Genomic DNA, 22,275 nt, shown 5'->3' on the forward strand with positions numbered 1-22,275 from the left:
TTTTTTTAATTTTTTTTTTTTGAGTTTTGCTCGTTGCCCAGACTGGAGTACAATGGCGCCATCTCCACTCACTGCAACCTCCGCCTCCCAGGTTCAAGTGATTCTCCTGCCTCGGCATCCCCAGTAGCTGAGATTACAGGCATGCGCCTGGCTAATTTTGTATTTTTAGTAGAGATGGGGTTTCTCCATGTTGGTCAAGCTGGTCTCGAACTCCCGACCTCAGATGATCCATCTGTCTCAGCCTCCCAAAGTGCTGGGATTACAGACGTGAGCCATTGCACCTGGCCTAAAAATAAAAATTTTTTAAGCTTGTAATTGCAGAGAACAAAAAAAAAGTTCTAGAGACCTGTTGTACAAAATAATTAACAATACTGTAATACTGTGATGTATACTTAATAATTGTTAAGAGGGTAAATACATGTTCTTTTTTTTTTTCTTTTGAGACAGGATCAGGCTCTGTCACCCACTGGAGTACAGTGGTGCAATGACAGCTCACTGCAACCTAAAGCTCACCAGGCTCAAGTGATTCTCCCACTTTAGCCTCCCAAGTAGCTGGAACTACAGGCACATGGCACCACGCCCAAATAATTTTTTAATTTTTTGCAGAGACAGGGTTTCACTATGTTGTCCATTCTGATCTCAAACTCCTGGGTTCAAGTAATCCTCCTGTCTGGGCCTTCCCAAAGTGCTGGGATTACAGGAATGAGCCACCATGCCCAGTTGATATCCATTTTTTTAAACCACATTTTTAAAAAGTGTAGAGTAGGCACAGTTGGATTTAACCAGCACTAGGGTTTCTCAATTAAGCAATGAGGCAAGTGAGGGCAAGTGTACTGAGAATATTTACAACTGAACAATCATGACCAACAACAGAAATTAAACTCAATAAAGAGAAGGGTAAGGACACAAGGAGAGAGTATGGTGAGGAATGGTACAAAGATAATAGGGTAAATGGGTTCTAAGTCCCAGTGTGATAAAAGAATTGCTGGCACTAGAATGCATGAGCCAGTAAAGTGTGAACTGATGATCAGGGTAGAATTGAAATTATGGAGGGGGTTATAATTTTTTGTTATTATTGTATAACAGACCTGGGGTATGACCATGATAGCTGAGGTGGGGTGGAAACTTTGCAGGAAGTCAAGATATTAAGAGGCCAGGAAGGTAGAGGAAGAGTCACCTACCTGGATGTTGAGAGCCTCAAGAATTAGAATAAAGAAGTATTAGGGAAAATGAGCCATATAAGACAAAATCTTCATTAAATGAGAAGGAAGTCAGTCAAGGTTCCATGGAAAACTGCAAGGATGTATCATGAGATTGAATATCCTGTTTTCTATTTGATGTTAAGGAAGGTAGGAGGGAGAGTGATCTGGAAGTAGCAAAGCAGGTAAAGGATAACCCCTCCAGGCCCAAGGAAACCCCGGGTGTCTGCAAGAGAAAATTCCACTGCTTGAGTAGACTGCAAAAAAGAATCGGTGTCCTCCAGTGTAAACGAAGTTTCAGTTGCAGAGGTTCTTATTCAGGAGCTCATGGCCTCACAAAATTCAGGAGGTTCATAACCTTAGATGTGAAAAAAATTACATTTTTATTTTCACTAACCTCTGAGCTCTGAATTTTTCTTTACTTACGAGACGTAGGCAGGACACATAGTAGTATCAGCAATACCTGCAACTTTGTAACCAAAACAAATCAGATATTCTCATCAAACTACTTGTTGCAGGCAACTCAAAGCATTATTTATGCTCATCAGTATCTAAAAGGGCAGTTGTTAAACTCACTCCTGGATTATTTAATGAGTGAATAAAAGAACAAACATATTATTTTATCTAAAAACGTTAACAGCTATATTTCAAAATAATTGTTCTCCTTCGTAAGTCGTACATATTTTACCCATTTAAAAACATTAGTCTAAGAAGGGGAACAGAAGCTGCTCAAAATATTTAAGAATCCTTAAGAACAAGAAGGTAAATAGAAAAAGAGAGACGATGGAAGGTTTCAGGAGTTGGAGAGCAGTGGGAGAAGACTCTGCCAAGGGAGCAGACAGAGCTGTGGGGAAATGAACCCCAGGGTGAGCGGCGGAAAAGGGGGGGTGATAGAGAAAATGTTAGGTGAAAAAGGCACGCTGCAATGCACAATGCATGATGCCATCTGTACAAAGCACCAAAAAAATGGATATATATTTTTGTAAATGGAAAGAAAATCTTAGGAAGTTACATACAGTAACAACAGTGGTTACCAAGGAAAATGAAACAGCACAGAAGGGAGAGCAAGGAAAGTAGGGAGGAAAGCACTTTCCTGTATTGTTGCCATTGTTTACCGCAAGCTATTACATTTAAAAAAAAAAAAAAAAAAAAAAAACTAGCTCTTTTTAGAGGTATGCCCTTTCTGTTTTCCTTAGTATATTCTTTGGTATTTCTGCAGAATACTAACGATTAGACCTCAGGTCTCCAGAAAACTCAGAGATACATTCTCTCAGGAAATGCTGAGAAAATGAAACTTTCTATAGCAGGGTGAGATGGGCATCAGGGGGAATGCATTTTGCTCTCTGGGGCTGTCATGAAACCATCAGCCTTGTGTCCGCCCTTCACAACATTTGACTTCCGTGTTGAGATAAGCAGGAAACTGAAAGTCTCATCTCCTGGAGTGCTCTCCTCATGACTCAAAGCATGTCTGGGAAAAGAAACTGACAAGCAGACCAAAGATTAATAGGCAGGTCTTATCAGATGGAACAGACAGTGACAGTACTTCTCACACGGCTATTGCTGGTGTACAGGAACCTGTGGATTTCTTCGTTTACCACATGTAGAGCCAACTTACTGAACTCATTTATTAGTTTTCTCAGTTTGTCAATCGATTTTCTTGACTTTTCTAGGTAGATTACATGCTTAGCAAAGCACATAAACAAACAGTACCCATTCTGACCTTCCCTTCAAATATTTACAACTTTATCGCCTCAGCTTCTCTTATTCCATTGGCTAGGGTCTCCAGCACTAACAAGAACACTAAAAATAAGCTTAGTATTGTTCTTCCTTTCATGGGAAATATTTTACCAGTTGGCTTTGCTACGTGCTTCAGGTGGAAAACTACCCGTTATCAGGTTGAGGAAGTTTCTTTCTTCTCTTAAAACTAGTCTTTCAGAAAGAGTTACTTAATTTCATTTAATATACTTTTTACCATTAACTGAGATGGTCCTATTGTTTTCCTCCTCAGATTTATTTAGTGTAAATGACACTACTATATTTCCTAAGGTCAAATCACCCTTGAATCTTGGGCTAGCTTTATCCTATAGTATCAATATATTGTTTGATTCAATTTGCTAGTGTTTTACTTGGGATTTTACAAATACATGATAAGTGAGAATAGACATTGTTCTCTTTTTCTGTTCCATCCTTGTCTGACTTTGCTAGCAGGGTTATGGCTAGCCCCAAAGAGCATCTTCTCTTTTGCATATTTTTTCTTTCCTCTAAAAATCTTTGTGTAAAATAAGAATCATCAATTATTTTTACAGTCTTATTTTAAAAATCTGGCCCTTTAAAGAGTACGTCTCTGACAATTTTTCTTTTTTTAAAAATTTTTTTACCCATTAATGGGTTACCATGCTTTTCCATTCCTTCTTACAATTCAGGCTTGCCCATGGTCCAAGACAATCCTCAAATACTGGCAAAAAGGAAAGCAATGACAAATTTACAACAGCACCACACTCTTTTAGTATCACTGAAGTTCCCTTAATGTGTATTTAATAAAACATTGATTCAATGCTGAAGATACAAATAGGATATCTAAATTTAATCCAAAAAAGTTATGTTATTTTTAGAAAAGAATTTTAATAACTCCTAGAAAATGGGGACAATTCATTTAAAGATTAATTAAAGGCTGGGCGCGGCGGCTCACACTTGTAATCCCAGTACTTTAGGAGGCCAAGGCGGGTGGATCACCTGAGGTCTGGAGTTTGAGACCAGTCTGGCCATTATGGTGAAACTCCGTCTCTACTAAAAATACAAAACTTAGCCAGGTATATCTGGCAGGCACCTGTAATTCCAGCTACTCGGGAGGCTGAAGCAGGAGAATTGCTTGAACCCAAGAGGTGGAGGTTGCAGTGAGCCGAGATCGCACCACTGCACTCCAGCCTGGCGACAGAGTAAGACTCCATCTCAAAAAAAATAAATAAATAAAAGGTGCTCATCATAATTAGTGATAAGAATATATGCTTAGTCTACTTAAGATATATTTGTCTTTCAAAGTTTCTTTAGCTATTTCCACAACAGAACCTATAAAGAATGCACAGCTGCCTAACAGATGTATAATTTCAGTGTTTAGATTCCATTCTTTCCAGCTTCATTCTGCTAGAGGTTTTAGATTTTCTACTTTCATCTGGTTTTTTGTTTTTTGTTTTTTTAGACAGAGTCTTGCTCTGTTGCCCAGGCTGGAGTGCAGTGGCGCGATCTCGACTCACGGCAACCTCCACCTCCCAGGTTCAAGTGATTCTCCTGCCTCAGATTCCCAAGTAGCTGGGATTACAGGTGCCCGCCACCATGCCCAGCTAATTTTTGTATTTTTTTAGTAGAGACAGGGTTGCACTATATGTTAGCCAGGCTGGTCTCAAACTCCTGACCTCAGGTTATCCACCTGCCTCAGCCTCCCAAAGTGCTGGGATTACAGGCGCAAGCCACCACACCTGGCCTTCATCTGGTTTTTAACCTCCCTAAGTTTAGGTTCTGTTTCTCTACATCTTATTATATTTTAGTCTATTATTACAGAAGAACATATCAAATGTGAAACATCTTGATTTAAAAAAAAAAAACTTAAAAGTGGCAAAAGCTGAGAAGGAAAAGAACATTCAGAAAAACAAACAAACAAAAAAACAGGTAACTAGAATAAGACAGCCAAATTTTCAGAATTTTCTATTTCTATTTAGATATCCCCACCCCTACAAATTTCAAATTCCTTATATTCCAAGTTCAGACACTCAGGATGAACTTAGCTTTACCCACCTTATTTGTACAAATTCTTAAGCTACAGTAGAAACATTAAGTAGTAGGATTTCTTTAAACTTACAGTATATATACCAAAATGTTTATATATGTTATCTTTGAGTAGTACAAATACAGGGGATTTTTACTTTTTTCTCAGGACTTCTCTGTGTTTCAATTTGTTCTGTTAGCATTATTTTTGCAATCAGGAGGGAAAAAAGACCTGTTTTGAAAAGAAACTTTAAAAAAAATGGGATGATTGGCCGGGCGCTGTGGCTCAAGCCTGTAATCCCAACACTTTGGGAGGCCGAGACGGGCGGATCACGAGGTCAGGAGATCGAGACCATCCTGGCTAACACGGTGAAACCCCGTCTCTACTAAAAAAAAATACAAAAAACTAGCCGGGCAAGGTGGTGGGCGCCTGTAGTCCCAGCTACTCGGGAGGCTGAGGCAGGAGAACGGCGCGAACCCGGGAGGTGGAGCTTGCAGTGAGCTGAGATCCAGCCATTGCACTCCAGCCTGGGCGACAGATCGAGACTCCGTCTCAAAAAAAAAAGGGGGGATGATTTTTAGATGTCTACTGTATCTAAAAATGTTAACAGCTATATTTCAAAATAATTGTTCTCCTTCGTAAGTCGTACATATTTTACCCATTTAAAAACATTAGTCTAAGAAGGGGAACAGAGGCTGCTCAAAATATTTAAGATTCCTTAAGAACAAGAAGGTAAATAGAAAAAGAGAGATGATGGAAGGTTTCAGGAGTTGGAGAGCAGTGGGAGAAAAGACTCTGCCAAGGGAACAGACAGAGCTGTGGTGAAATGAACCCCAGGGTGAGCGGCGGAAAAGGGGGGTGATAGAGAAAATGTTAGGTGAAAAAGGCAAGCTGCAGTGCACAATGCATGATGCCATCTGTACAAAGCACCAAATAAAATGGATATATATTTTTGTAAATGGAAAGAAAATCTTAGGAAGATACATACAGTAATGATGCCATAACCAACTACATTTAAATGACTGTTAAGAGAACAAAAGCAATTTAATAATATTCCATATTATTATTCAGCAGCATTAACAGGTAAAAATCAGATTTCATTTCTCAATCTATTTGACTCCAAAAACTGCCCCACAGATGGACTTATTCACTTTCATTTTCAACTGACGTTGCAGTATTTGGCATCTCCTTTTCTTCTTGTTCTCTCACAGGGTAGGTTTTAAATTTATTCTATGAAATGACACAAATAATTATGTTATGCAAGCATCTACCCAAGTTCAATTATTTTAAGAGTAATACTCATGGTAAAGCTGTGAAAAAAGATCTATCTCTGGCAGGGCGCAGTGGCTCACACCTGTAATCCCAGCACTTTGGGAGGCCAAGGCAGGCAGATCATGAGGTCAGGAGATCAAGACCATCCTGGCTAACACAGTGAAACTCCGTCTCTACTAAAAATACAAAAACTTAGCCGGGCGTGGTGGCGGGCGCCTGTAGTCCCAGTTACTAGGGAGGCTGAGGCAGGAGAATGGCGCGAACCCGGGAGGCAGAGCTTGCAGTGAGCTGAGATTGCGCCACTGCACTCCAGCCTGGGCAACAGAGTGAGTCTCCGTCTCAAAAAAAAAGATCTCCGACCATCACCAATTAAACATGTATACATCTCAGAAATGAGAAGAGAAAAAAAAAAAAACACGCATTTTTAAAAAAGGTATGTGGGAAGAATTTTGGACAAGTATTTTTTAAACAACTATATGCCACTGGCCTTTTAATACTATTTAAGATGCAAAGAAAAAAAAATCAGTAAAGTAAAAAAGTATAACGCCGGGCACGGTGGCTCAAGCCTGTAATCCCAGCACTTTGGGAGGCCGACACGGGCGGATCACGAGGTCAGGAGATCGAGACCATCCTGGCTAACACGATGAAACCCCGTCTCTACTAAAAAATACAAAAGATAGCCGGGCGAGAGGCGGGCGCCTGTAGTCCCACCTACTCCGGAGGCTGAGGCAGGAGAATGGCGTAAACCCGGGAGGCGGAGCTTGCAGTGAGCTGAGATCCAGCCACTGCACTCCAGCCTGGGCGACAGAGCGAGACTCCGTCTCAAAAAAAAAAAAGTATACATGGGAGCCAGGCACAGTAGCTCACAGCTGTAATCCCAGTACTTTGGGAGGTTAAGGCAGGAGGATCTAAGCTTGAGTCCAGGCAGCCGATGATACAGTGAGCAATGTTCACACCTCTGCACTCCAGCCTGGGGAACAGAATGAGTGAGACCCTGCTTCAATCAATCAATCAATCAATCTCAAAAGATTAACTGTGGAAAATTTAAATGTGGAAAATCTCTACCACATTTTAAATATTAAAAGAGAGGTTAATTGTTAAAAGTCAACTCTGTGCCTAGCACACATCCTCATTTTAAAATTCTCCTCCTCCATTTGACAATATAATTATGCAGTTAAGAGCATGGACTCTAAAATCAGACTACCTGGGTTTGAATCCCAGCTCTGCCACTTACAAACTATGCAACCCTTGACAAGTTACTCAACCTTTGCAGCCTTAGTTTCCTCATGTAAAAGGGAACTGATAACAGTAACTATATCATAGAGTACTTGTAAAGGTTAAATGGATTCAGAGTAAGGAAATATGTCAGATACCATTTAATCCATCTCAATCTTGTATTTTATTGCTCAATATTCCTTAAACTAAAACCCATTTACCTTTTATATGTGAATAATGGCTGAACATTAATTTAAAACTTCCTAAAACTCAAAATCTCATGCACTAAGTAAAAATAAAATATTGAACTAGAGTTTCCTTTTGAGTGCTTTTTATGTTATTTAATGTTTCCAAGGTTTGATAAACTCAAACAATTCCATAAAAAGGAATATTTGAGTTAATGTTCCAATTAAAAGGGTTATCACAAACAGCTTAAAAATCTGAGATAAAATTAAATGATACACTTAATGCTAAAATAGTACTGAGAATCAGACTGCATTTGGAAACAGGCCACTGAGAAGATCAAATGGTCATCTATAGTACTGTGACAGCCTCATACAGAGAAAAAGAGAATGGGATTTGGTGTCCAAAGGCCTTAATGGGAACTTAAGGTGGGAACTTAATGGGAACTTAATGTGTCCAAAGGCCTTAATGGGAACTTAATGGGAACTTAAGATAATAGGAACTTAAGACTCTTAACAGAGAGTCTGAAATTGGTACAAACACAAGAAACAATTGTTTCTCTATCCCTATTCCTAATTGTGGTTGGTCAAATCTCCCTTTTCCATTTATTACAGAGATCTTGAAAAGCTCCCATGGCTTTCGGTTATTAAAAAGTACAGTCCAATTTACTGCAGTTTAAAACTTTAACCTTCAGTCTTAAAATCACCTCCTTTCTCTTCAAATTCAGATTGGGTGCACAGTCCAAGAGAGCTAGCCTGAAGGAAGGGATGTGGTCTGATCGATTAGGGGAGGGAGGAGGGAGACTAGAGTAGCTATCTCAGTTGCCACTTCTCTGGCTAATACTGACTACACTGTCTGTATCACAAGCAGACAAAAGAGAGCTTTTCTTCTGGGGACAAGTGGAGTTCTTTCACGACAAAGGAGACTAGAGGCTGTCAGCCCACATAAAGATCTGCTCCAGCTCACCCTCCATTTGTTGTATTGTTTTGTTCGGTTTTGAGATAGGGTCTCACTCTCTCTGGCAGACTGAAGTGCAGTGATAAGATCACAGCTCACTGCAGCCTCAACCTTCTGGGCTCAGGCAGTCCTCCTGCCTCAGTCACCCAAGAAGCTGGAAATATGAGACAAGGCCTCACTCTGTCACCCAGGCTGAAGTGCCGTGGCATGATCTCAGCTCACTGTAGCCTCAACCTCCTGGGTTCAAGCCAATCTGCCACCTCAGCCTCCCGAGCAGCTGGGACCCCAGGCGCCCACCACCACGCCTGGCTAATTTTTATATTTTTTGTAGAGACGGGGTTTCGCCACATTGCCCAGGCTGGTCTCAAACTCCTGAGCTCAAGTGATCCACCCACCTCAGCCTCCCAAAGTGGTAGGATTAAAGGCATGTGCCACCACACCTGGCCTGGCTCATTTATTTGCGCAGACATGGTGTCACTATGTTGCCCAGGCTATTCTCGAACTCCTGAGCTCAAGTGATCCTACCACCTCGGCCTCCCAAAGTACTGAGATTATACGCCTGCGTCACCTCACCCAGCCTCAGTTCACCCTCTTCCAACTGCTTTTGCTTCCCTGTCTAGCACAGCCTGCCTGGCAAGAAGGCTGGTGCCTGGTTACATTTGCATTACCCACCTGAACTAAAAGAAGGTCACTGCCACCCCTCAATCCAAACTGAGATTTCTAATTTTCCTTATCCTTTGCTCAAATAGGTACAGATAAACCAGCCTGCTGCACAATATTGCCTAGGTACTCAGATGTTCCATTCCATCTTCTGCTAGTATTCTTAACCTCCAGGAATGGTTCTACTAGACCTCTCCACATTAAGCTTCTAAGGGAAGGACACCCCAAGGGAAGGAGAAGGAAACAAAAACTACAGTGCTCCCCGCTAGGCACTAATCGCTGCAATGACTACTCCGGCACAATTCCTTCTCCCCCCAACTTGTGACCTAATTCTGCCACATCTTAATAAGCCCTGGAAAGGATTCTGGTCACCAAAGCCTAGGGCTTTCTTTAGTATGTGGAGTCTTTGACTTTACTTTATATGTAACTTTGAGGTCCTAGTCATCCACTCTGAGTGAATGAGGAAAAGTCTGATTCTATTTACCTCTTTCTTTTTAGAGACAGGGTCTCGCCATGTAGTCCAGGCTGAAGTGTGGTTGCTATTCACATAGCACACTATTCTCATAATGCATTTCAGCCTCAAACTCCTGGCCTCAAGAGATCCGCCCACCTCAGGCTCCCTAGTAGGTAGAATTACAGAGTTCAGCTCTAGTTCTATTTACTCTTTTACACCAACTTGTTTGGTGGGAAAATTAACCTTCATTAGCCTCCAATTCTTGATGTACAAAGCAGGAAAAGCAACAAAATTTCCTGTATCAATTTGCCAGTACTGATAATACACAGAAGTATTTTGCAAATTCAAATGTGAATATTAATACGGAAGCTAAAATAACACACACTTTTAGAAAGTATCAAGATCAGATTTAATTTTCAAGCACCCTATATGTGAAGCCATTTTAAGATAGAAATGTCCAGCTTATTTCTCTTTCAGAAATATTCTTCACTAACATTCATTAAGCTACTATGTGGCAAGCACAGTTTTAAGCACTGAACTGCAATTATCATTCATTTAGTCCTCACAGTAACCCTGAGAGAGAGGAACATTACCATCCTCATTTTACATATGAGAAAAGGAGCAATTAACAACTTTGGCTCAAGGTCACAAACCTAATAAGCAGAGTGCAGTAAGGCACAGAAAGCAATAAACACACTGATGCATAACTAAACCTAGAAATAAGCCAACATTTAGTTAACCTTTTTAGTTATTTCATAACCAGAAAAATGGAAAGTCACAACAACCATATCAGGATTTCTTTATTCTTTTAAGACATTAATGCCTTCTTTGTGTAAAGATTTAACCTCAGTTGAATGACTTCTTTTGTTGTCTCTCCTCAGTGATGTGACCAGAGAAACCTGTTACAAACCATTTACTCTTTTATGCAAATTGATAAAATTCCAAAAAAAAAACAGGGAAGAGTGCCTAACTTTAAGAACAAAGGCTTGTGAACACAATTGAAGTTACTATGCCATCCATTAACAATCAACGTTACTACCATAGGAACAAACACAGGAGGGTGAGGGGCACATCTTTAATAGTATAATCCACTTCATTTAACAAATGTCTCATTTTGGATAAGATTTTTTTTAATGTAAAGAAACTTTGCATATATTTAAGATACTTACATTTATTTTTAGAAAAACCTTACTTTATTATTATCCCTTGCCCTTACAGCCAGAAAAACATCAATTTGACCATTGTTAGGGAAGAAAAACTTCCTACACCCTCTTAGGTTCAGTAATTGCGGTCTGATAAATTAAACTGACAAAAAACACATCTACAAGAGAAATGACAGATTTGATTCACATATGTAGAAGAATTCACAGAAAAATGTGACCCAAAGGGGCTGTCTGAATTTGGGCATGTGTATCACTAGGGAAACTGGAAAAGAACAATGGGCTCCTGCAGGAAAACAAGTAATGTGTAGGACAGACAAACAGACCCTTAGGAGAACAGCTGGAGATAGGATAGTTTGTAACAATGTTTAGGTGAGGTGCCAAATTCTCTCCAGCGACAAGACTCAATCTTCACTGCTTGCAAAACTCCCAAGGAAGAGATTTATGACAACTGGAGGTTATGACAATTGAGTTCTTTGGGGAGGATCTAGTTTTAGGCAGACAAGAGAGTTCAGGGGGAAAAAGAGCTATTCTCAAATGTCTTCATATTAAAATACATGTTTTGTTTGTCTGAGACAGGGTCTTGCTATGTCACTCAGGCTGGAGCGCAGTGTAAGATCACGGCTCATTACAGTCTCCAACTCCTGGGCTCAAGAGATCCCCCCACTTCAGCATCCTGAGTTGCTGGGATTACAGGTGCATACCACATCTCACTAATTTTTAAATGTTTGTAGAGACAGGGTCTCAACATGTTGCCCAGGCTGGTCTCGAGCTCCTGGGCTCAAGTGATCCTCCTGCCTCCGCCACCCAAAGTGCTGGGATTACAAGCATGAGCCACCACATTCCCAAATAATTTTTACGTTGCAGTAGCATATTCTGGATGCCTCTGCCATGGACAGATACAAATATCTGAACATTTATTTTGTACAAGGCATGCATGTGTACTGTTGGCAATAGAAAATATTTTACCACAAAAATCAGACCAAGGAGCTTATAACAAGTTGAGAGTATAAGACAAATGAAATTTAAATTTGCTGTTTTTTATTATTCATACAACAGCAAAGAAACCTTACATCATGAATGTTTATTCAGCTGGCAAACTGGCAAAGATAAAAATAGACTGATATGGCTGGGGGCAGTGGCTCACGCCTGTAATCCCAGCACTTTGGGAGGCCGAGGCAGGTGGATCACGAGGTCAGGAGATCGAGACCATTCTGGTCAACATGGTGAAACCCTGTCACTACCAAAAATATAAAAATTAGCTGGGCATGGTGGCATGTACCTGTTGTCCGAGCTACTCGGGAGGCTGAGGCAGGAGAATCACTTGAACCCAGGAAGCAGAGGCTGCAGTGAACCAAGATGGCACCACTGCACTCCAGTCTGGCAGCAGAGCAAGACTCGGTCTCCCAAAAAAAAAAAAAACAACAACAACAACAACAAAAAAAAAAATATATATATACACACACACACACACACAGACTGATATAATTATGTTGGGAGGAGAGAACATACTCAAATACTGTTGGCTGGAATATGAATGGTTATGAAGATTTTGTGGGGTGGCCTGGCACTTTCCATCAAAACTGCATGGCTTCTCTAATAGTATATGCATTTCTTTTTTTTTTTTTTTTTTTTTTTTTGAGACGGAGTCTCGCTCTGTCGCCCAGGCTGGACTGCAGTGGCCGGATCTCAGCTCACTGCAAGCTCCGCCTCCCGGGTTTACGCCATTCTCCTGCCTCAGCCTCCCGAGTAGCTGGGACTACAGGCGCCCGCCACCTCGCCCGGCTAGTTTTTTGTATTTTTTTTTTAGTAGAGGTGGGGTTTCACCATGTTAGCCAGGATGGTCTCAATCTCCTGACCTCGTGATCCGCCTGTGTCGGCCTCCCAAAGTGCTGGGATTACAGGCTTGAGGCACCACGCCCGGCCAGTAAATTCATTTCTAAGACTTCATTTCATGAAATAAAAACAGTCTCAAAGGATATGTACAAACACCACATCAGTATTTGTAATGCAAAAGAAAAAAATGGAAATAATCTAATTATTCAATAGGAAACTGGTAAATAAAATTAAGGTATAACCAGAAAATGGAATAACGGCTTAACTACTATAAAGAATGAGAAGATAGAGGCTGGGCGCAATGGCTCACACCTGTAATGTCAGCACTTTGGGAGGATCACTTTAGCCCAGGAGTTCAAGACCAGCCTAGGCATCATGGTGAGATCCTACCTCCACACACACAAAAAAATTTTTTTAATTAGCTGGGCATGGTGGCATGCACCTGTGGTCCCAGCTATTCAGGAGGCTGAGATGGGAGGATTGCTTGAGCCTAGGAGTTGGAGGCTGCAGTGAGCTGTTTGCACAACAAACAGGTTCAAGCAATTCTCCTGCCTCAGCCTCCTAAGAAGCTGGGATTACAGGTGAGCGCCACCACACCCCGCTAATTTTTGTATTTTTAGTAGAGACAGGGTTTCACCATGTTGGTCAGGCTGGTCTCGAGCTCCTGACCTCATGATCCTCCTGCCTCAGCCTCCCAAAGTGTTAGGATTACAGGCATGAGCCACCCCGTCTGGCCAAGGATTTATACTAGATTTTAAAGTATTCCGATGGGCAAAGAACCAGGGAAAGGAAAGTCAAAGGCAGTACTGTCCGATATGAAATGTAATTTTAAACTTTCTAGTTGCCACATTAAAAAAGTAGAAAGAATCAGGTGAAATCAGTTTTGTTTTTGTAATCGAGACAAGGTCTCACCACATTGCCCAGGCTGGTCTCAAGCTGCTGGGCTCAAGCGATCCTTCCACAGTGCCGGGATTTCAGGCGTGAGCCACTATGCCCAGCCAAAATCAGTTTTAATATATTTCTTTAATCCAGTGTATCCCTAACAGTATCATCTCACTATATAACCAACATTTAAAAAGCAAAATGAGATATTTTACATTTTTTGGTACTATCTTCAAAATCTGGTACATAATTCACACTCAAACTAGCCACAATTCAAGTCTTCAACAGCCACATGTGGTAGTGCTATCTATTGCAGTAGACAGTATAGGTCTAAGGATTCTGAACCCAAACCCGAATCTGACATTTAGGTGACTTAGGCTGATAAAATAGTAGGAAAGTAAACAAAGCAGAAAAGGCTGACTTGGCCAGAGCAGGAGACCAATCTGAGATATTTTGGATTTTCTATTGTAAGCAAATAAGAAAACAGGGAAAAATATTTAACCAATAGGGATGATGACCAGAGCAGTATTTCAGAAAGATTAATAGTTTTTGCTAAGCTATACACCTACAAATTCAACATGCAATTTTCCCCCACATTTTTATTACGTGAAAGATTATAAAATGAAGAAAGAATAATCTGTCACCCAGTGATTGTATTTCATTGATTTGGTGTACATTTAAGATACTTCTGAACAGTTATCACTGAAATATTTTTAGTTCATGACATTTTTAAATGACTTCTTGAAAAATGCAGACATTAAAAGCCTCACCAAAATTTAACAGCCTTTACTTTAACATTTTCTAACAAGAGCTTCTTTAGCCAGGAATCTAAAATATTCTTACATAGAAATTTAACACTCAAGACTCTATACTCTTGAAATACACTACAAGGTGTTTTAATTACTAATACGAAAACTACCTACAAATCTTAATATACATAAAACAGTATCGAAACTATCCAAGTCTCCTAGAGATTTCTCACCTTCGAAATTGAGAGTCTATCTTCTCAACATTTTGATACTTTACCCAAAGGCTAAAGAAAAAAAAAATTAATGCTCAAAAAAGGAGGTAAGAAAGCAGGATACAGGAAGGGCACCGCAGGCATAAGCCATAAGCCATATTCCCTTTGGTACTTGCAAGGACTGCCGAGGCTGGCATGATTTTTCAGCCAAAAGTCAGAAGTCCAGTGACGTCATTAGACCAAAAGCATTATATGAGCTTCAATTTCGGCAGCTAACTGTGCTGCAAGTCATGAGATTTTCTTTCTTTTTTTTTTTTTAAGCAGAAAGGTTATCTTAAAGTTCACATTGTTCCTTTTACTTTTTAAGATAAAGAACGAATATCCAGATTGGGTTAGTGTGGCATCCATGATTGCACAGGTACTCAGTAGTAAAACCAGTATCAGACATTATTTATAAAAAATTAGAAGTTGAAACTTAATCATTCTGCTGCTTCTTTATAGCTTTTTATATTTCCCAAATTAACCACAATAAATGTATTGCCTTTATAATTTTTTAAAAGCTACAAAAACTGCTCGCTTTACTGAATACTTCTGGCCAGGTGCAGTGGCTCACACCTGTAATCTCAGCACTTTGGGAGGCCGAGGTGGGTGGATCACAAGGTCAGGAGTTCGAAATCAGCCTGACCAACATGGTGAAACCCCGTCTCTGCTAAAAATACAAAAATTAGCCAGGCTTGGTGGCAAAGGCTTGTGATCCCAACTACTTGGGAGGCTGAGGCATGAGAATCGCTTAACCCGGGAGGCGGAGGTTGCAGTAAGCCGAGATTGTGCCACTGCACTCAAGTCTGGCGACAGAGCGAGACTCCATCTCAAATAAATAAATAAATACTACTGAATACTTCCAGAAACAATCTCCTTGTCCTTCCTTGCCTAAGGTCTCACTCTGCGGGCTACCTTCTCAGGAAAGCCTTCCAAAGTACCCGTATCCTAGACAGCCCAGCTTCCCTTATCAGTCTTGTAACATTCCCTGGACTTCCTTTTTGTAGATCTTAACATAACTACAACTAGATAATTATTTAATGTCTATCTTCTCTACCCAGGCCTTAAGTTGAAATTTTTCAAGGCTGGCCAGGGGCGGTGGCTCACGTCTGTAATCTCAGCACTTTGGGAGGTCGAGGCAGGTGGATCGCCTAAGGTCAGGAGTTGAGACCAGCCTGGCCCATGTGGCAAAACCCTGTCTCTACTAAAAATACAAAAAGGAGCCAGGCGTGGTGGCAGGCACCTGTAATCCCAGCTACTCAGGAGGCTGAGCCAGGAGAATAACTTGAACCCAAGAGGCAGAGGTTGCAGTGAGCCCAGATCACACCACTGCACTCCACTGGGCAACAGAGCAAGACTCCGTCTCAAAAAGAAAAAAAAAAAATTCTCACGGCTGTTTTAGGTTCTTCGCTAGACCATACAAGGAGTTCCTGATACGAGGTCTATAACCTACAATCTATAATTCTATAATCTATAACCTATGTCTTCCTCTGCCAGATAAATGCACCTGCCTGAAATGAGACCACAAAAGTGAAGAACAGAGAAGACAACCTCAATTAATTATATCATTTGAGCACTTAGGTCCAGCTATGTCTATTTCTCGACCTTTCAAAATCATGGGGGTTAGTGGGGAGAAGCTTTTCCTTCCTTTAAGCTAACCTGAGTTAGGGTTGTCACTTGTAAGCAAGAGTCACTTGAGAGAGCCACCCAATTCCCACTGTCGGAATATAAAATCTAAAATCTATACAGCAATGACTCCCAAATGCCTACCTCCAGCGCAAACCTCTGTCAAACCCCAGACCCATATAGACAACTGCCAAGTGGAAATCCCTACTTGGCTGTTTCAGATACCTCGAACTCCATGTGATCCAACCAATACTATCTTCTTCCACAAACCAGCTCTCCCTCCATTTTTCGTATCAGTCACCCACATCTACCCTGCTTTCCAAGCTAGAAATCCAGGAGTTGTTCTTGCCAATCCCATTCCTTCTCTCATCCATAGCTAGTTACTACCTCCTGTCCATTCCAGGCCCTAATTATCTGCCACCATCTTAACCCATTTATGCCTGAGGTTGCAATTTTTTGAATTTTTGCAATCGGACCTTGGCGATGACCTTGAGCAGGATATAAATAGAACTCCCACATGCTTAGCGTTCCAACAATGGAACACTAGGCATAAATGGGTTTAATCTGGGCCAGGCCAGAAAGACCTTCCCACAAGTTTGAACATCTTCAGTCTTCCTCTCTTCAAAATGATTTTCCAACATGTAACTAATCTCCCTAACTGCAAAAGTGATTATAATATATTATCCCTATATCTTAGCATACTCCTGTCCTCCTTCATAAGTCAACAACCAACTATAAACAGCTGGATCAAGAGCCAAGCTCCACTGTTCCAGACTTTAGCGGTATAACAAATCTGTGCCATAAGGAAGGCTCATCAGAAATATAAAACTATAAAAGAACAACAAAGTCTACAACAACAGCGTAAATAAAAGATACTCGAAGATAATTTACTCATCTATTCAATGTCTACTCATTAGTTATATATTAAACTGCCCATATGAACTGGCTTAGGGACCACAGGGCCTACTCTGAGATGGAGTCTTCTGATCATCTGATCTCCCTATGCCCCTAACTAGTGTTCTTCTCAAAAAACACTACTGGGCATTTCCAGGCACATCCAAGAGCTTTGATTAGGGAGAGAAACCCTATTCATCAATTCTAAGATGCATCCATTTTTCATATTTTAGCACCTCTGGAATTGGAGTGCACCTTACAATCAATGGCTTCTTACAACTAGAAGCATATTTTAAATGGTCTGTAACATTACAGTGTATCTTACAATCGACATAACTCAATGCAACTCAACATTTAATCCTGTGTTAAAAAGTTGGTCCAACCTGGTCAATATGAACCTTGTGATGTTAAAAAGACATCCTAAAGCCTAAAACATGGTTCGCCGTTCTAAGATCCAACAGTCAGATCGGGACAGTTCAACAGCTACTGCTAGGCTAGACAAAAAAAATATTTGTATAAAAATCGTTATAAAGGTCAGGCATGGTGCCTCACCTGTGTAATCCTAGCACTTTGGGAGGCTGAGGCAAGTGGATCAACTGAGGTCAGGAGTTTAAGACCAGCCTGAACAACATGGCAAAACCCCACCTCTACCAAAAATACAAAAATTAGCCAGGCGTGGTCTCAGCTACCTGGAAGGCTGAGGCAGGAGAATCCCTTGATCTCAGGAGGCAGAGGTTGCAGTGAGCTGAGATCGCGCCATTGCACTCCAGCCCAGGCGACAGTGCAAGACTCCGTCTTGAGGGAGGGAGGGAGGATTGTTTTTTTTTTTTTAAAAAAAAAAAAACCGGTAAACCAAGCAAATACCATAAAAAATATTTCGTTTAATGGAAGACCTTGGAAACTTCTGAGTGGCAAAGTGGTAAGAACTGGGCTTACAGATTACTTTAGGCAGAAATGCATAAGATTAGACAAAGGAGAAAAGTGAAGGCAAGAAAATCATAACATTATAGTCCAGGTGGGATGAGAACTTGATTCAGAGTTAGGGGGTGGGGGTGGAGTCGCAGGGTGGTGGGAGGAGAACTATGTGAAAGCCAAATAACACTAGATTTGAAAATAAATAAATTCCTGAAAAAAAGTGAACCATTAAAATTCATAGGAGAAACAGAAAATCAACACAAACCAACAGCTATTAAAGAAATTGAAGTGTTATTCAAAGTCCTCTCCAGAAAAAAAGATCTAGGCCTAAATGGTCATATAGGTGAGGTCTTCTAAACATTCAAGGAACAGATAATCCCAGTCTAAAATTACCCTGAAAAAGAGAAAACGAAAGTTGCCCAACTCATTTTATGATTTGACTACTACCTTGACACCAATATGAATTCAGAACTGTCCCACAGTTAGCAAGAATAGAGAGAAAGAGTTATAATATCATAAAGCAGAATCAACAGATGTTGGCTACAGACAAGATATAATGAAATGGGAAAAGGTTTGGGTTTGGTATGACATCAACAGAAATAAAGAACACCAAAGCAGCAAGTTCGCTAAGGAAAAGCAGCTCAGAACAATCAGGTACAGATACGCATAAAGCAACTGGGAAAAAAAAAAACCGGATTCAGAAGACAAATAAAGAACAAAGAATTCAGAATTATTCCAACAGAAAGGTCTGAACAATCATTCTAAGGGACTAGAGACATAGAGAAAAGTGATCTAAAAAGTGAAACTTGGAGAACGCATATTAAAGAGGAAAGGAGGAACAGATTAGGCAGCAAAGTGGCGGAGAGGAACAAAGTCAGTATAATGTCACAGAAGGCCCCTCTTCATCTAGTTAATAGTTAACTCTTGCTCATCCTTCACAATCTGCCTGGGTTCCAACAAAGCATTTTTAAGGAATCTTTCCCAGATTCTCCCACCACCACAAGCACCAGGTCAGGTCTCCATTTGAAGTTCTTATAATATTCTGCACCTTAATTAAAATCACAATTATATTTAACTAGAGACTTTATTTTTCAATATGTATTTCCCCACTAGACTTGAAGCTCCATGAGGGAAGGATCTGTTGTATCTTACTGCCTTGCACCCTGTGTTAGAATTCAGCGCGTATTTGTTAAATGAAATGTATAGATGAATGAAAGCCAAGGAAAGGCATCTGAAAAATGTGAAGTCGATGTTAAATATTACAGAAAGCTCAAGGAGAGGACTTAGAAAAAGCTGGTTAAATGTGTTGATTAGGTTCCTTGTGAAGGTGAAATCCAGATAACAAGGGGTTAAGAAATGAGTGGCTAGCCACCAACCAGGCAAAGTCAGGAAAAGTAGACTACTCTTGGCAATCTCTAGAGATGGATTGTGAATGATTAAATTTTAATTTCAATGTTGCGCTAGTTCTCAGTTCTTTAACAACCATGTGTTACTTTTATTACGAATAAGCTTTCTAAAATGTTAATAAGATTTGAAAAGGAAAAGCAGCAACAAGACAGCTTGAAGGAGTAGCAGACTTGAGGTTTTTGTAAATTGAAGAAATCTTAAGAACATTTGTACTTTAAAGAACCCAAATACAACAGAGAAAATAACTCACACTCCACTAAGTAGGAAAGTTAGAAGGAAAAAAAAAAAACCCAAGGTGTTAATAAGAAAGACAAAAAAAAAAAAAAAATCATCCCTCTTTGACGGAAGGTTAAGAAGCCAGTAACAGAAGGAATTTAGTGAAGGAGCTCCCGCTAGGTGCCTCAAACTCTTCTGTAAACGGTGGGGAGAAGTGAAGAAAGTAGAAGTTTAAACTGGGCTCCACGGAAAATGGAGGAAAAATTAAACAAGAACCGAGACTGGTTCTACTAAAAACGCATTCTACATTTCAATCGGCCTTTCATACACTCCCCCCATTCCTGGATCAGAGAATTGCCCATATTTTAGCTTCAAATTTAAAAATCTAAATAAGTCTGGTTCACATTCTTTATTTCAACAACTGAAAACAATGAGACGCATTAAGTTACACTCTAATTCAAAGCTTAACTCCTCTCACAAGTAAATACAATAGTTTCAACTCAAGCAACAAAATAACGATAATTTCAAGTAAGAGTAACTGAAAAATGTTCCTAAACGTAGAAGTGTTTGCAAACAGTTTTTTTTTTCCTAATTCGTTTGCCAGAATACGATGTTCCTGGGTTCAAATCCCAGGTCCCCTAGACAAGTTAACCTCTTTGCATCTCGGTTTCTTCCTCTAAAATAATGAGGAATACAATAAACCAGAATCGTTAATAAGGATTAAATGACGCAACACAGGTGCCAAGTTCATAGTATGTACTCTGAACAGTTTGTTAACCGCTTAAAAGAGAAAACCTGCAGCAGTTCGACCAAATTAAAATATATGAGAGCATGAAAGTGTACCACGCTCAAACGCCGGACCCTAACACACAGCATATTATTATTCTTCCCTGACGCAAGCTCATTTTTTTTTTTCCTTGCCAAATCTTTCCACTAGGAGTCTGGAAAGAGAAAAAAGGGTCCAGGCAATCCAGCAGAAAGTTTTCCAAAACTGAAGTGCGGAATCACCAGGCCACGGAGCCGAGGCCGCGCAGGACAACAGGTGAAGCAGCTCCGGGAGCTCGGGGGCCCGGGCCCCTTCCCGCGGCTACTTGGGGGCGGGCTGGCTGCTCCTCTCGCTCGACCCTCGCCCGAAACTCACTTTGTTCTCCCTCGTTCCTCCCCACAGCGTCGGGAGCCAAATCACGAATATCAGCCTCGCCGCTCTGGGGCGGGGAGAGGAGCGCCTTTCCCATTTAAGGATTCCAGAAGCGTCCCAGGAGCGGCTTTCGCCCACTTCGCTTCCCCAAACTCGGCCTGCAACCCGCGGGTGGGAGACAAAAGAGGGGCCGGCGGGGGTACGCGGCGCGGGGTGCTGTGGGTCTCTGGCAGGGCGGTCACGGCCCAGCGCGCGCCGAGGCCTGCGGAGCTGGCGGGGCCGGGCCGGGCAGCCCCTGGCTCCGGCCTCTGCGCGCCCGGCTGCCTCCGCAGCTTCGCCGGAGCCCCGCCGGCCTCCCCGCGGCGGCCAACCCCTCCCGGCCCGCACGCGCACTCCCAACTCACCCGGACTCCAAGGAACTCATCCTCCAGCCCTCGGCGCGGAGCGGGTGGGCGCGGCGAGCCGCCGGGGCGAAGCGGGGCCCTGCTCGGCCTCCGCCCTCGGCGTGCAGCGGCCCCGACCCGGTCGCCCCTCGATTGGGCCGTGCGATCTTCGCCGCGCGCGGACGGACGCGCCGAACCCTAGCCTTCCTGCCCGCCCTTGGCCCTCCTCCCTCTTCGCTCCTGCCTCCTCCCTCCTCCTTCGCCAAGCCCGGCAGGCGGATTCCAATCTCTGCAGCCGCCGCCGCCACCGCCGACTCTCGCCAGGAGGGGAGGGGGCGGCGCGGGTGCGGGGTCCTGGGGGAGGGGCGGGCGTCGCGGGCCTTGCACGGCGCGCGCGCACTGGGAGGGCGCCCGCCCGCGCCGCGCGCACCCGACCCCGGGCGCCGGCCCCGCCCCGCCCCGCCCTGGACACGAAAGGAGCCGAGCGCACGGCGGAAGCGCCCGAAGGGGTCGCGGAGCCCGGCGTCCCGCTGCCGGAGAGTAGGGCCAGCCGCCGGCAAGGGGGCGCCGAGCTGCTGGTGGTGCGGGCGGGTGGAGTCTTCTCCTCCGAGTGGGCCCGCCGGCCCCTCACCACACGCCCGCAGACGCGGTAGGGCGCACGCGATGGAACGCGGCGGAGGGGAGTGCGGACGCGGCTGCGGCGCCCTGCGGCCATCGGCGCCCGGGATGCCCGCTCTTGTGGGCTCCTTCGCGTGGACCCCTCCTCCGGCCGACACTCACACTGCAGTGAACGCCAGTCAGCTGGCGTGAAATAAGCAGGTCGCTGGGAAGGCACCAAGTCACCAAGGTGGGGGATGGCCAGGTCGTGGTAGTTGCGACAAAGAAAAATGTAGTCACATTGCATTTGTTCCTCGCCCACCCACCGCTCCCGGCGTCTCTTCCCGGGCTCCTTGCCAGCGTGCCGAGGCGCAGGCAGGGTGATGGAGGCGCCCCGGCCGGGAAGATCTGCCGGGGAGAGCGGCTTTCCTCATCGATTCGGGAGCGCCAGGCCTGGCGCGCCGGGGCCCCTGTGATCTGCGAGCCCGCGAATTCCAGCGGCATAAGATAAGGAGCGGCGA

The 22,275-nt window shown here is 42.7% G+C and overlaps 1 protein-coding gene across 3 annotated transcripts in view; it reads right to left on the reverse strand.

The window, feature by feature from the left end:
• The window catches only part of BMPR1A (bone morphogenetic protein receptor type 1A), a 165,503-nt gene extending 143,549 nt beyond the window's left edge, over positions 1-21,954 (reverse strand). The window contains exon 1 of one of the 3 annotated variants that reach the window (XM_073019010.1): positions 21,938-21,954. The gene's annotated coding sequence lies outside the window, so the exon portion shown is untranslated. Of the gene's footprint in view, positions 1-21,178; positions 21,288-21,937 lie in introns of those variants that run through there. The other 2 variants (XM_038008968.2, XM_073019011.1) reach the window with 2 other exon arrangements.
• Between the last annotated feature and the right edge of the window lie 321 nt (positions 21,955-22,275).

The sequence above is a fragment of the Chlorocebus sabaeus genome, chromosome 9, assembly GCF_047675955.1.
Source record: "Chlorocebus sabaeus isolate Y175 chromosome 9, mChlSab1.0.hap1, whole genome shotgun sequence".
Taxonomy (NCBI): Eukaryota; Metazoa; Chordata; class Mammalia; order Primates; family Cercopithecidae; genus Chlorocebus; species Chlorocebus sabaeus.